At 41.4% G+C, this 12,670-nt stretch overlaps 1 protein-coding gene across 3 annotated transcripts in view; it reads left to right on the top strand.

Moving 5' to 3' along the window:
- MEGF10 (multiple EGF like domains 10) overlaps positions 1-12,670 on the top strand; it is a 341,217-nt gene that overhangs the window by 5,882 nt on the left and 322,665 nt on the right. For all 3 annotated transcript variants that reach the window (XM_087862339.1, XM_045794814.2, XM_045794812.2), the window contains exons 2-3: positions 1,169-1,254; positions 2,253-2,340. The gene's annotated coding sequence lies outside the window, so the exon portion shown is untranslated. The remainder of the gene's footprint in view (positions 1-1,168; positions 1,255-2,252; positions 2,341-12,670) is intronic.

Genomic DNA, 12,670 nt, shown 5'->3' with positions numbered 1-12,670 from the left:
AGAAAATTAATTTCTTAACGTATAAGTTGTTTGATTTCTAAAGTCATCTGCGGGTCAAAAAGAAAGACACAGGGTGTTTCCCCCTATTTTCTGTGCTCTCCAATGAACAATAAATGTCTGCATTTTTATAACTTTAGTCTTGTGAGTGTCTGTAATATATTCGGATCTCAGCTTAGTCTCTCCGCTAAGCCAGAATCTCTCTCTGGAGTTGGTCAATTCGGTCCCTAATCCTTTCCCGTTAGGATTCAACCCAACCCATTTATCGTAGTGCCCTGTGAGGTCTCCATCTCAGCTTGAATTTTGCCCATCAAGAAATAGCTTTTCCTCTCAAGATACAGGCTACTAATTAGCATTTTTATTGTTTAATCGTCAGGACTAAAATACAAGTGAGAGAAGTATTATTAATCCAAAAATACCTAGAAAGGAAACAGATTCCTTATTTAAATCTTCCCAAAAAGAAATAAAGAGATGCTCTCAGGAGGTGGGTGTGTACTTAGGTGACGTAAAAAGTGAAACTGCAAGTTTCCACATTTGTTAAATAGGGTGCTTTTCATTAATCTGGTTTTGTGGAAGAGTTTCTTTGGAAAATTCCTGTCCGTGATCAGCCAGAGAAGGCTTCCTCTAGAGCAAAAGACCTGCTACAAATGAGAGGCCAGTGTTGACCCTCTACATGAAGACAAACAGGAAACCACTGAAACGGGGCATTTCAAAATCCGAAATCGAATGTGTAGCATTCTCCTTGTCTCTCAACCCTCTGGGCCTTGTTTGGCTTTGTCCAGATTGTATTTTATCATCTGAGTCATAGAGATTCACAAGTAAATAGTTGAGTATTTTTCCATGTTTTTTGTTTGTTTGTTTATTTCTTAAAGAAGTTGAAAGAAAGTAAACATGTAAGGATCATTAAAACAAGCACTGGACCAGAAAATTGTATCTGATTTCTCCTCTGTCTTAAAATGCCATAAGTTTTTCCTGTGCTTTCAAGGAGAGCAGTGGTCTGAGACAAGGTGGTCTGTGTTTCACTGAGGAAAGTGAGGAAACTAATCCATGTTTTCTTGGCTTCTAGATCTGCAAAGCAGGGATGCTTACCTTGAGATACAGAGAAAACAGGACTTCGAAAGACTCAGAGGAAATCATACAACTTATTGTACCCATTTGCATCTCTTTACAGAGAAAAAATCCACAGTACATACTTCTGGGGATTTTCCATATTGATGAAAGAAAGTGTTCAGGATACTAAAGTGAATCCCATTGAAGGCATGTATTAGCATTAATTTCTCCTAACTATTGAAATGAAGCCTGTGTGGTTCTTTCTCCCCTTAAGATGTTCAGCAAAAATGCTGAAACTCTGAAAGATGATTGATGTAGAAACATGCTAGAATTAACCTTATTTTAAAAACAATAACTATGCATAATAGATGACTTTCCCAACCAGTGAGACTCCCTGCACTGAGGCTCTTTTCACAGGAATTTCTGAATTCTGAACAACGTCTGACAGGATATTGCAGGTAGCAAAATACTGTGTGAGTAGTTAATGACATTTCATCTTGGTGTCTGCTGAAGGCCAATCTAGGATTCCTCTGAAAACCATCATGTCAACTGACTACCTTGGGAGTCTTTCTGGGGGGGTTGTTGGTGTTGTCCTGTCTAAAGGACTCAAGGTCATTGAGTTAGAACTCAAAAAGAACCCAAGGAACTTTTTGTAGCCTCCACAGTAAGCACTACAGTGTACTATCCACAGACGTAAATATTCAATAAAGATTTGTTTAATAGAATTTAATTGTTAGCAGGTCCTAAGCTTAACTAAAGCAGACAGCTGCCCTTGGGAATACAACCAAACCTCTATGGAGTGCAAAGAGAAGAGAGCATAGTCAAGGTCAAGTGCCCCCAGAAAGGTCATGCTTGTTTAGTTCATAGTTCACCACACCATAGCTGTGGTGGGGATGAGGGCACTAATTCCCATTCAGAAGCACAGAAACCATTCATTTGAAAATGAATTGGAATATATAATTGGACCTGGCCCTTGAAAGTTTTGTGGCCCTTTCGAATGGAAAAAGGAAAAACCGTATCTGTTTTCTGATTCCCTTTTCCAAGAAGCTGAAAATACATTGCAAATGAGCCCTTAGTTGTGGGTCACTATCCTTACAAGACCTGTCTTTGGTTCCAAGTTTGGAAACTTCCTATGCCTCGCAATCTCACCCACCTCCAACCTGAGCTAGGTCTCAAAGTCTCATTTTGACCATATATTCTTTCAGCCACGTGGGAGAGATGAGAAGAGGCTAAATATAGCCGTATAAAAAACAACCAGCAAACTAGAAAGCGCCTTCAGGCTTCACATCAACAGTGAGTATATAGCATCAGCTTCAAGTCTTGTGTGAACATGCACAAATATTTTCTAAGAATTTTTTTCAGAAGAGGGTATTTTTTAGATATAATCTCTAAATTGCATTATGAATGATAAATGAGAAGGTTAACAAAGTTTATTTCAGGGATGTTTTACATATTTGCTGCCATGATTAGCTCTGTCTCTCTTTGTGACTATAGATTATGTCAGTTTATTAGTCTTGCTGGAAAGGGAGCATTGCCATGATGTGGTGTCGGGAAAGGATCTTTGAGATGATGAAGGTTGCAGGAAAGGCTCAAGTGTATTTTTGTATTTCTTTCATTTTGAAAGGCTGTGACTAGGACTTCATACCTGTCTAATAAGCATGAATGTAACATTTTTATGTTTGCTGAATGCCTTAAAGTCCCCCATTCGTCTCCACAATACCCCTTGAGAGTGGGTCAGTATTACCGCCAACAGTTTACATTTGAGGAAATTTAAGACACAAAGGGATTATGTGATTTGTACAAGGTCACCCAGCATGCAAGCCTAGCTAATAAAAGATGACTGTAAAGCTCTTTCCAAATAAAAAGTGCCTTATAAACATTAGGTAGGATTAATGGGCGTGATCCCAGGATGAGTAAAATACTCTCTAGGAGTAAAGTGCTCATACACGCTCTATACGATTAATTCTTTTTAACCTCAGGGCAACTTTTGATGTAGGAATTCTTGAACCTGGCTGTGCATCAGAAATGGCTTTATAGTTTTGAGAACATGTGAGCACCTGGGCCCCTACCCAAGCTTTAGAATCATAATCTGGGAGGCGGGACCCAGATAATTTGTATCTTGTAAAAGCTCCACAGGGGATTCTGATGCTCAGCCAGGGTGGAGAACCACTATCCTAGACTATAATAATAACCTCAGACAAGCCAAGAGCAACAAGACACCATGGAGTCAATTCAGGAGAAAAAGTCTAGCGTCTTCCCGGCTTCTGTCTACCTAGTTCACAACTATTATTAGCAAATGAACTGCCTCCCTGAAAGACTCAACTGGGTATCCATGTATGGAATTCCAGGAACTAGGGCCGAGATTAAAGTTTATTTAAGAACCACCCAGGTTTGTTATAATATACTAGGTAAATTTATTGTGTCTTTTCTTGGCTTGTTACTGATTCTACTCTATTTTTATTTGGAGTACCTTGTATAACAATCAACAGTAAAAACCTCTAATACCTGCCCATTCACCCATCCGTCATACATTTATTGAATACTTGCCATGTGGAAATTACAGAGTGAAATAATGTTCTTTGTCCATACGAGTTTATCAACAAGTGATAAAACAGACACAGGCCAAACAAACAAAAACCCTATAATAGTAAGCCATACATATTGAATGATAATCAAAGTATATGTGAGGCATTATTCATAATTGCTAAAAAGTTGAAACAACCCAAATGTCATTAATTGAAAAATGAATAAATATATCCAAACATCAGACTCTTACTCAATAATAAAAGAAATGAAGTACTGATACATGCTAAAACATGGATGAGCTCTGAAAAAAATATGTAAATGAAAAAAGCCAGTCCCCAAGAACCACATTTTGTGTGATTCCAGTTATATGAAATGGCCTTAATAGGCAAATCTATAGAGATAGAAAGTAGATTATGATTGCTTAGGGCTGGGGAAGGGCGAGGTGGGGAGGGACTCTTAATGGGTATTGGGCTTCTTTTTGGGGTGATTAAAATGTTCTAAAATTGTGGGGCACCTGGATAGCTTAGTTATTTAAGCGTCTGCCTTCGGCTCAAGTCATGATCCCGGCCTCATGTCAGGCTCCCTGCTCAGCAGGGAGCCTGCTTCTCCCTCTCCCTCTGCCCTCCCCCCACTCATGCTCTCTCTTTCTCTCCCTTCCCCCCCACATGCGTGCTCTTTCTCAAATAAAATCTAAAAAAAATTTTTTTAAATGTTCTAAAATTGTGATGGATACACAACTCTGTAACTAAAAAAACCCCGTTAAATTTTACACTTTAAATAGGTAGATTGTGTGGTATGTGAACTGTATCTTAGTAAAGCATATATATACATATACATATATCTAGTGCTGTACGAACTTGGAGGAGAGAGTGATTGATTCATTTGGATTGGAAGAAAAGGTGGAAAATTTCCTGGAGGACATGGCAGTTGAGTTGAGACAAAAAGGGTGATTTTGTGAGGAGGGAAGGCTCAGAGATACAGTCAAAGTGATGATGCTTTCATGCAAGGGCAGTTAATCTGGAATTGATGGGATTTAGGAAATATGCATGGTACAGTACATGGGGACTAGAGTCAGGGCTTTTACTACCATGCTGAATTCTGTGATTTGGTCTTCTATTTTTGTAGGCAGTGGAGAGCCATGATGGGTTGGTGAGTGGTCTGATCAGGCCCGTGATTTGGAAGGATATTGGAGGTGGTGATGAAGTGGATGGGAGATGGGGTTGGGAGGCCAGTGAGCAGGGAAGACCATTGAGGAGGCTGGGCTTGTGCAACACGTTGGCAAGAGTTGATGAAGCCCTCGACTGTGCCAAGAGTGTTGAACACTGAAACAAGGAGACAGATGAGACGAAATGCTTAAGAGGTCAAATCTTAAAACTTGGTGGCTCTGGGGAGTAGGTAAGAAGGCACAGCATATATACAGCACAGTATTTTAGAACATACAAGGGCCTGGTTCCTTTTTTATTAAGTTATTTAGAATCATAATGCAAAAACTATGGTTAAAATAACACCACCCACACAAATTGTAGTTCTCTAACAACTTGCCAACAAGAGTTTGATTACAGAGACTCTTATTTCTTAACAAAGGGATGTATATTGTGAATAAAAGGATGGATTGAAGAAAGAAATGCTATCCAACCATCTTTTAAGCTCTGTGGAATCAGACCTTCCGTTGCTGGAGAAGAAGCACTCATTTATGGCCTACTCTGAATGACTAAGTATTTATCTCTTGCTCAGATAGCTTCCCTAGAAACACTTCCTTTGGTGTGAGCAACTTGGATTTACTGCCAGGGCAACACCTCTCATCCAACGCCCACGCTGCCTCTTGGCTTGGTCCTCACCAGCAGGTGTTCATAAGTAGCATTTTGTTTTGCTTCTAATAAGAGCACAGTCTCAGAAAAGCATAAGCTGCATGTTATAACTTTCACTTAAAAGTGTTCTTATAGGAGAGATCAGAAAATGTGGGAGTCTTCAGGATCAGGAAGACAAAGACTGCCTTTTCCCTTAATCATGCCAGGCCACACCTATGTTTTCCATAGGAAGGAGGGGCAGCCAGATCTTGGGCAAGGTCAAATAGAAACAGTCTCTCCCACTGCATGGCACTGCATTCCCTGGGAATCTTCATGGGCTCTGGAAGGCGTTGGCAATGACACTGCCTGCTGCTAGCAGGTTTTGGGAATAGCATCCCTGACAAGTGCCATACATGAGTTTAACCAAGCAGGAAACACCATTTAGAACACCACTTGCTGAGATGTGGCTCATATCTGTGTCTGTCAGTGAACAATGACTACAACAAGCCCCGTTCAATCACAGTTGTTAGCAGAGCTAATTACAGCAGTCTCGGGTGGGAGGAATCCCAGCAGACACCTCTAAGGGACTTCCATCACAGGTTCAAACATTGGCTTTGCAGGTAAGCAATGGAAACAGGCCCCTTGAGGGGCCTTTAAACAACAGTTCTCCGCACCTCTGAACATGGATCCATCTTCACTCCACAGTTGGCGAGGGATCATTTTCAAAAGAGAACCACCACCAGAGAACGAAGGAGGAAAGGGATGTTTAAAGCCAGTAGGGTAAATGGTCTGGATTAAATGAGAGCAGAACTGGGTATTATTCCTTGGACTGTCTTTGACTCACTGCATGACCTGATGGAGGTCACTTCCCCTTTCTGGGCTTCACTGTTCTCATCTCAAAAATAAGGATAATAATACTTGCTCTATTTATATCACAGATTGCTGAAAGAATAAAATAAAACACAGAGTTTAAAAAATAGAAGTTGAGGAAAAATAGAAAATACCATACAACTCTAGGTAGTGTCACTGTTACTCCCCTTCTCCTGTTCTACATTTTACTGACAAATGATGAAAGGGAGTAAGAAAAAAAGGCTGTGCTGTTGCAGAATCTCAAACTTTATTTTCTGATGCCTTTGAGTGATACTATGGTTTGCTCACTTTCAGATTTGCCTCCCCCTCCCCAGCTTATTTTGGCGTAAACTCATCTCTAGTGTGAGGGCTTGGAGAAGACCCTAGGGATCTGAAGAGACCAACACCCTCTACCCATCTAGTCTTGTCTAAACATCACTTGCTGCCACCCATCTTAAAGTTCTCCTCTCTCCCTTCCCTGGGACACCCAATTTGGGAGGATGTCAGCCCTGAATGGGTCCCACAGTCAAGCTGGGACTTGAGGGGACACCTCTAGGACAGAACCGAAAAGAATTTGTAGGGTGTGCTGAACATGTCTTAATCTGGGTCTCTAACTACATTCCTACTAAAAATCTCAGCACACTTCTAATCAAGCAGGGCACGTCTACTTATCTGATGGTGCTGTCAGTGATAGAAAAGGATCATATTATGGATTTGGCAGAGAAGAAAAAGATTTATTTCCACCAGTTGAAGATGTATCTTTTCCAGATATGCAAAACCAGTCAGAACATTAAAAAAATATCAGTGAATCAGTGATAATGTTTTGTGAGCAGAAGAAACCATTCTTGACTTCAAAACAATAAGGAAGATTATAAGGATCCCAAATCCATGGTTTAAAAAAAAATGACAATGGGGTGCCAGTGGGACTACAAACTCTTAGGGTAAGGCAACATCTCCATTTCAATGAACTCCTTGCTTTCAGTGTTTCAAGTTCCCCCTTTCTCTTTGCTCCTTCCAATCATTTCTTTTTTTTTTTTTTCAATGTTCAGCATAACTAAAAAGTCTAAGTAGGGAATTGCACATAATTGTAGACTCTGCGCCATTGGCAAAGTGATGCTTCTTTCTCAGTATTTGTAATTATCTGTTCCACTCTTGCTTACTCCTGGAAAATTTATGTAGAATGACAGTAGTGTCCTTTATTTCTCTTGAAGGCATTCTTTGGTCTCACTTTGTGTAGAGGTTATAAAACATATCAAGAAATGCAATACTGTGTTTTTTATGTAGTCACACATATACAAATAGAAAATACCACTTTAAGTGAATCAAGTGAAAGGGGGAAATAGCTAATTATGTTTTAGCTATTGCACTTACTTGGTAAGGTAAAGAGATTTAAAAAAAAAAAAAAACAAAAAACCTTTGGTTACTCAAGACTGTGATCACCCTGGACGTGTTGGCCTGTACCTGCCAGCTGGGAGGTTGTTTTATGCTGTTAGGTGAGAACTCCGTGGTTTCCTTTGCCCTCTCAACCTTTTCTTTATTACTGGCTTAGAGAAATGTGACATTGCTAAAAACTCCAACTTGAAAATGCTTCACAGAGTAGGATCCTTGCCAAATTCAAGAATCTTGCTAGTTTGCAAGATGGGAGCTGTCATGCAGAACAAAAGTCTGATACTAGAAGTCAGCAATCACAATGGGAATAAATCCCACAATCTGGTTTCTGAATGTCTTAATCTCCTCCGACCTTAAAAGAGTGATGCTGGCCTTACTTTGAGGCTAACTTTACAAAGAGAACATAGAGGGAGGTGGAGTTAAATTCTGAAACTTAGCTCCTTTGGCAGTTCCTTTCCAACTTCTAACACCTCTTTTTACTAGGTCATGAATAGATGCCCATTTTTACTTTTTAGCATTACATTCCTAACAAAGAACATATGATTGCCTCCCTTGCCTGGTCGAGAAACAAGGGAGTTTCTCAGCTGGTAGTTTAACTTAGTTCCTTGATGCACTTATACATTTAAACCCAGTTTTGAGGGAAGTGGTTTCTATGTTTTTTCTCTCTCTTTCCTCCCTTAGTGGGCAGGGCATGGGTTGACCTTGTCAGGAGGACCTGGGATCATTGCTGGGGTCTTCTGTGCAATGCAGTGCTGCAGTAAAACCCATCAGGGTTTCTCAGGGGAATTGGGTTGCATTGTTGAATTGTGAGTAGCACAATGCAGCCATAGACTGAACTTGCCTTTAACTTGAATCCTCTCTATTTCTTGGTGTTTCTGAATTACTAAGAAAACTTTCAATTAATCTTAGGCCTACCTTGTTTATAAGGGTGAAAGCTTTCCATCAGGAATAGTTCAAATATAATATTCTGGCATGAGGGAAAGATGGCTTTGACACTCAGTGTGGGTTTGTGGCTGGATTCTTCTTATTGTGTCAAATCTACTGGCTGGCACTGCTTCTATGAGCTTTTCTTCTCCATCTTTTGTATGATTTTAATGTTTTCCTCTTTTCCTGAAGATTTGTGTCCTTCTAGCCTTTATAATTCCAAAGTACTTTGGCTTCGGTACTCATCCTTTCTGAACCTGAGAAGGGAGGTAAAATGCTGACCATCAGTACCTAAATGAAAGACCAGCCAGATGAGACCATTCTCTGTTGGCCGTGCCTCAATGTTCGTCATGGATTTCGGTGTTAATAGAGAGATATAAGATCTGTGCCAGGTGCAAGATTTTGGGTCACATTGTCAAAGTATTCTGGTCTCCGTGGTGAACAAGAGACCTGGGTCCGATACGTGCGTCTGTGGATGAGGATGGGTTGCCGTGGTTTACTCTCCAGTGTCAGTCACTCTGGAAACCCCTGAACTCTGCCGCCCGAATGCTTAGCTCTTCTAAAGTAGGCTGAAGGTTATGGTACTTCCCGACATGGCTTGTCATTTTGGGGTATTGAGCTAATTGGTTATTCAGGTCTTCAGCTCTTCTCTCTGATGCTTTTTGTTCTCTTAGTTGTCTTTTTAAACAAGATATGTTTGAAAACTTCCTGAAAGATAGATACTCTGCAATCTTTTCTGAACCTTCCACTCATCATCAGACTGCAGTTTTCTTTCAGGCTGTATCTTCTTCCTTCCCCCACCAAAATTGTTCTCAATACAGTTGAGTTACCATTTGTACTAGTTTCTTATTGCTGCTGTAACAAATTAAGACAAACTTGGTGGTGTAAAACAACACAAGTTTATTCTTTTACAGTTCCATAGGCCTGAAGTCCTAAATCACTTTCACTGGGCTATAGTCAAGATGTCGGCACGGTATCTTCCTTCTGATGGCTTTAGGGGAGAAACTGTTTCTTTGCCTTTTCTAGCTTCTAGAGGCCACCTGCATTCCTTAGCTCATGACCCCTTTCTTGTATCACTCCAGCCTCTTGCTTCCTTTGTCCTATCATATGCTTCCTCTCCTGTAGTCCCTCTGTCTCCCTGTCAAGGACACTTGTGGTTACATTTAGGACCCACCTGGATAATTGAGGATAATTTCCCCATCTCAGGATCCTTAACTTAATGGATCTGCAAAGTCCCATTTATATAAGGTAACATTCACATATCCTTGGGATTAGGACCTATCCTAATTTTCAAATCCAGTGTCATCTTTTAATTCCTCATCCTAGCTCTTTTGGTATTAGATACTGTTAGCTATTCTGGGAAAAACTTTTCTGACTTTCAAGATATGGCTGTTTTCCACTGTAATAACTTTATTGTTTCTCTCTCCCTCTAGAATGCAAGCCTGTGAGAAGGACCCTGGACTGTCTATCTGCTGCTCTATCCTCACTGCTTAGAATAGTCCCTGGTAGCTATTATATAATCAAAGGAAGCAAAGAATACTAATTGCATGACCTTTCCCCACTCCTCATCCTATCACCTCTTATTCTCGTTCTCCTTTACTGGCTTTTCCTCTGTCCGTGTGGTCAAATTTGGTATTTTTCAGGACTTAGTCCTAGCCCACTTTTTTCTGCCAGTGCCAGATGGATGCAGTTTCAGCCATATTCTGGGGACTCTCAAATCTGCACCTCCAGCCCAGACCTCTGATTTGAACTTCCAGCTTTAATCTTTACCTGGATATCCCACAAGCATCGCAAATTCACCACGTCCCATCTTTCCCATCCACCAAGGACAACTGAAAACTAATCTCCCCCTCCTTTTGTACTCTGTGTCAGGGGATAGTAAGTACCAGGATTTACCCAGTACCCCCAGCAAGAGGACTAGCAGTCATCCCAGACTCTGTGCTTCCTTCTACTCACCCTCCCCCCACCTCCACAGCCCTCCAGTCAGTCCTGAAGTTTTGTCAACCTGTCTGCCAAACATGTCCTGATATCTCTTTCTGTCTAACTCCCATTCCCCTGGTTCAAATCCTCATCACTCCATGAGTAGGATATAAATCAACTTACCAAACCATTCCTCTCGATTTCTCTTGAATATGATGGAGTGACATGCTCTTAAACTTTCTGCATGTGTACCTCAGCTACTGACCATTGCCAGCCATGCCTTTGGTCTCTGCTGAGTGGGCAATGACTGATTTGCATACCATCTGATCTTGGCTCCCAGACCTGACTGGGTCCAGGATGGGCACCTGACCCAAGGGTGGCTTCTGTTGTTCCGATCAGCTACCACAACTTGGGTGGCTGGCTGTAAAATATAACGTGAGTACAATCCCTCTTTTGGTATTTCAGAACAGCAGGGCTGAGAGATTCAGACCACTGTCTTGCTGAACAGAAGGATCAGCGGAAATGATGGGCATGAGCAAGTTGCAGTTACGAGAAAGCAGATACTGTAACTAGGGGAACTGGTGAGTCAGGAGGGAAGAAGGAAAGAAAGAGGCCGAGGTACTGCAAAAGGGGTGCTGGCTCCGTTTCTGTGGCTCTCTAAGGGTACTTCCTGAGGCCTGCCCAGGATTCCCATTGTCACATTTCCATGAGTTGCTGCCTTATTATAAACAAACAGAACAGCCCTAGTCTGAGTGAGCCCTTGCTTCCTGCAATAAATTGGCCTAAGTGATATGTTTTCCAGTAAGCTCTTTTAATGTTATATGAGACATCTGGAAGAAAGCAGCACTGTAACCAAGAGCAGCAACATGCAGTCCCCAACTCAGTGTTTATTCCACTCCATTTTAAAGCATTAGCTTAGGGAAAAAAAGAGAAGTTTATGTTACTATTTCCTTTGGGAGTGGGTGAATATTATGATGAACTTCTTGTGTCAAAATTAGTCTTTATGAAAAAACAAACTGATAACCTGCAAACATAATTTCACAAAAGGGAAAGTATGAAGATGACTATAATAAGTGACTATACATTGTCTGATACTTAACAGTGGGAAAATGAAAGCACCTTTCAGATGCCACGTTTCTAGATATCTGCCTTTCTATTTTTCAGCTGTTGGGAGAGAGATAATGCTGTAGGTCTCCAGGATTCTTAGTCACATGACCACATTCCTCTCTCCAATGTGAATTGATTGAAGATTTATAGGCAAAAAACACCATTCAGCCCATATAATCAATACTCTGGCTATGGAGTACAATCAGAGAGCATCTTTATTTATGTCTCCTGCTCTCCCTGTAAGATGTGTTCAATGGGGAATTTCTTACTCTGTTCAGGATAAAAATGAAAAACAGTAAGAAGTGTCAGGATTCTTTCGAGCATCGTCAGACAACAGAGGGGCCCATGGTCACTTCACACTGGGTTTTGTGTGTCTGTTCCTATGTCAGAATCAAAACTTAGAACTTGCTTTAAAGTTGTCTTACCTGTAGTGCACTGTGAAGCCACGTGCCAGTGGGACGCTGTGGAAGGGGAAGGCCCTTCTTCCCTTGCTCCTAGAAGCTCTGGTTCTTCTAGGTTTGGGATGGGGGAAGGCAAAAGAAGTGGTCAGGGGCAGGAGTGTTGTCAGCAAGTGCTGAAGTTGTAAGATGATCTCCAGCTCTCCGGGCCTGGTAACCATTTAAAGCAGACATTTCACAGAGGCTTTTCAGGGGTTCTTGGGAGGTGTCTCGCCTGCAGTTCCCTTGATTTAGGCAGACGCGCTCTCCACATGAGCAGCAGCTCACATCCTCAGCACATAGGAGCCCAGGATTCTACCTCTGCTTCTCTCCCGAGGCTCCCCTGGCCAGCCCTCTCTCTCATGTTTGGCCAACACTTGATCTATGAAGAAACATCCACGCACATTCTTCTGGACAAACTCAGAGCAACAGCAGCTCTCCTTCACTCTGCAGCAGGAGTGGCTTGCTAGCTCATCTCTCACGTGACTTGCCAGCAGGGAGTTAGGCCGTTGTGTTCTTCTACCTTGGGACACACATCAAGCTTTCTGATGAGCCCCACTTATGTCCATTTCTCTTGACATTACTTGACAATCTTTTACTTTGGTGAAGAGTGAGAGCACATCTTTCTTTAAAAAAAAAATCCTTCAAGTATCTTGTCTCCTTGGTCTCCAACAGTCTTTATGT

The sequence above is a fragment of the Ursus americanus genome, chromosome 5, assembly GCF_024610735.1.
Source record: "Ursus americanus isolate L20-20 chromosome 5, mUrsAme1.1.p, whole genome shotgun sequence".
NCBI lineage: Eukaryota > Metazoa > Chordata > Mammalia > Carnivora > Ursidae > Ursus > Ursus americanus.
This window is presented reverse-complemented; position numbering and strand designations above follow the sequence as displayed.